Genomic DNA, 3576 nt, shown 5'->3' on the forward strand with positions numbered 1-3576 from the left:
GTCCATTTCTTACTCCTATTTCCAGAGGAACTCTTTAATTCTTTTCATGTTGGTTCTGGATTCCAACACTCTAGTCTGACCATGGTCCCCACCAACCTGAGGCAGCTGGTTTGACAGAAAGATGGTGTAGTGGCTATTCCTGGTTGTCAACTTGACTATATCTGAGGTGAACTGCAATCCAGAATTAGAAGGCTCACCTGGCCCTAATCTGGAGGCTGAGAGATAACAAGTTTCCGACCTGAATCTTGGCATGGAGATCTTGAGGTGTGCTGGCTACAAATCCCAGAGGATTAAGATGGGAAGATCTATGAGTTCAAGATCATCTGGGATTAAAGGTGTGGTGGCATAGTGGCTATGAATCTTAGAAGATTGAGACTGGAAGATCACGAGTCCAATCAGTGGTAACACCTTTAACCTGGGCCACACCTTTTGCTGGAGACCTATATAAGGAAGAAGGAAAGCTCGCTCTTTTTCAATTGCTTGCCTTGTGGGACTGAGCAATGGCTGGATCCTCAGACTTCCATTCACAGCTGCTGCCGACCATTGTTGGGAGTTGGAATACAGACTGTAAGTCTGCAATAAATTCCTTACTACATAGAGACTATCATAACTTCTGTGACTCTAAAGAACCCTGACTAATACAGATGGCGTGACTGTTTGAAGACACAGTTACAGTGCCAATCAGGTGAGAGCAGCCTGTAGAGCCTTGTCAGGTATATAGCGGGACTTTCTTGGTTCTGGCAGGGAGAAAGGTATCCTGAGACACAGCCAGCTTTGACTGAGGTGCCTTCTCTGACAGGCTGCTTGGGAGTGGAAAGGAGGTGTTGCCACCATGGACAGCTCCTGTATGCCCGCTCCTGCGGTGGTGTTCCAGCAAGACTGTAGGCTGAGGCAGGAAAGGTGCTGCCACAACCACTGTGGACAGCTTTTGAGGGGTAGCTCCTGCTGAGGCAGGAAAGGCGATGCTCCACTGTGCACAGGTGATGGCTGCAGGGTGAGGAGATGTCTTGGTGTTGCCATTTTGACAGGAACTGCCATCATTATCTTCCAAAGTGGTGATATTAGGGAAGTGGGGATCTTTGAGGAGCTGGCAGTTTAGGGGTAGAATCAGGCTTGTGATAGGTGTCTCCTATATAGTTAAGAAAATAAAGTTTCCTCGCTGAGCTGGCAGGTTTATACCTCAGTTTATGTCTCCTGTGTCCTTATTGGTATACATATTGCATAATTTAAATGGCTACAGGCCTATGAGCAGGACTTTGGTCTCCTGGAATATAAAGCCATCCACGATGCAGAGCAACAACAGGCTTATGAGCAGGGCTTTAAGACAGATTATGCTGAATATGCATCCAGCATACCTAAGTCAGGGCTGCAAGAAACAGGATCACTGAGATGGGAATAGAGATTAAGAGATTAAGAGAGTTCCCTGTCCCTTCTCCCCTCTCTCCAAGTGTCCATGGCCGCCCTGTTTCTTTACTCTTCTCCCTCTCTCTGCCTTTCTACAATAAAGCTCTAAAACCACGTACTGCCTCCTTTCATCTATAGTCACTGTGCTGGAGCAATGGAATAGGCCTTACCCTAAAGAGCCTCCTCTAATCTCCTGCAGGAAGGCCTCCCAGCCTTTCCAGCTGCCAGACCGGATGGAGGACAATCGCCTGCTCGGTAACCACCCAGCGCCTTCACTCCCTGTCCCTTATCCCTTCAGCCCTAAGGCTGACAGAGTCACTCTCAGGGCCCTCACCTTATTCTCAGCTCTTTCTAGACATCCAGGGGCATCTGGATGCCCAAGACTGAGAACCTGCCTGGCCTCCATGTGCCCCAGGGACCAAAGAGCCAGCTATTCCACTGTACCCAGCAGTCTTAGTGCCCAAGAGTTGGAGCCGAGACTGTACCTTCTCCACCACAGGAGCGGGGTCCAGGGGCCTAGCACAGCCAGATACCCCTCCTGCGGCCATTCCAAGGGGTCACGCAGCAGTCTCCCGAGTCCTCCTGCCCAGTTTCTCTGAGCTCTGGTGGGAAGCAGGTCTCTCGCACCCCTTTATTTCCCCATGGCCTGGCACCCAACACTTGCTGATTCTTGTGAACTGAACTGCTGTTACCCTGACAACAAACATTGGATTTACTCCAAAGAACCATTTCTAAACAGGTGCACTTCCCTCGTATTCTCATATCCTTTCTTTTCCACTAATTCTGGTGGGTGGTGGGCTAGAACAGAGGTTAAGCATTTAAGAACCCTTATTAAAAATGGGGTTTGAAAAATCTAAGCCAATTATTTCAGCTGTGGATCTGCTCCTGAGAGGTGAACAGAGACATCTCATCCTGTGGACCCTGGAAGAGACACTGGAAAGAAGGAGAAGCAGAAATCACAACAGTAGCATGGCTACAGGGAGTGCCCAGGACAGCTTCACCACTGCATCATTAGAAGCTAAAGCAAATGGGTGGGAGGAAATGCAGTGTGACTTATCTTGTGCACCCGGGACATTGAAGGGTCCCCAGATGAGTCTCTGATCTTTAGCCCTCGGGGCTCAGAACCCTGGGGACAGGATAAGGCTCTTTCCTTCCCTGTGTGCTTGTGATCACAGACTCTCAGCATGTGCCTCATAGCAATGGAGAGAGCAGAGCTGGGTGGTGACACAGCCTAGGAGTGACCTCATCAAAGATAATAACTGACTGAGCACAGCCCTGTTCACACTCAGCTCCCACAGTTTCATCCTGTTCCAACAGATACACACAGCAGAGTGACACAGATTCTGGAAGGTTCTCCATCTGCCATTTATTTCTTCAAAAAAACCTGAAAACTCTAAGTAATCTCAATCCATGAAATTAGGAAGAAATCAACCCTAGGGCAAGATGTTAACAATCAAGGTCACATTCAAATTCTTATTAGAGTGGAAATGAGGAGCTGCAGCTCAGGGCAGGATGGAGCTGACAGGATGCAGATGTCCCCCCAGTGTGTGGCTGGACCAGGAAGGTTGGCTGTGAAAGGGAGCACAGGCAGTGCAGGGACAGGGTCCTGGTGTGCAGGGCAGGCTGGGCTCCACAGTTCTTCACATTGAGCCCATCAATTGAGAATCATAGGGAACATCAGACACTGTTGTCTAAAGAGACCCGAGGACTCTGGATGTTACAGGAGAGACCTGAACACACTGTCTGTCACTCAGTTCACTCCAGGCAGCTGTCTGCATGTTAGAGAACGAGAGTCATGAACCATCACTGTGAAGACAACATTCCAACAACCCATAGCTCACTCATAGGAGGTTCTGGGAGTCCCTGAAACCCAAACTGTCCACATTGCCCCTCCCCAGTCAGGCCCCAGAGTGTCACCTTTACAATCTGGGAGAGACATATCAGAGCCCTGGGAGCTGTCCATGCCTAGGGTAAAACAAAACAAGTATATATGCAAATGTATGTGTATATGTATGTATTCATAACACAATACAGCTCAAGCCACCAGAAGATTTCTCTGGAGGAGCTATTATGGATTCCCAGAGCTCCCACCATCTCCAGCTTTACTCCAATGGCCTCAGGACAATCCTGTCCCCCACACTAACCTGGAGCTGGAGCATAGTCCCCTCCTTT

The sequence above is a fragment of the Mastomys coucha genome, unplaced genomic scaffold (genome assembly GCF_008632895.1).
Source record: "Mastomys coucha isolate ucsf_1 unplaced genomic scaffold, UCSF_Mcou_1 pScaffold3, whole genome shotgun sequence".
NCBI lineage: Eukaryota > Metazoa > Chordata > Mammalia > Rodentia > Muridae > Mastomys > Mastomys coucha.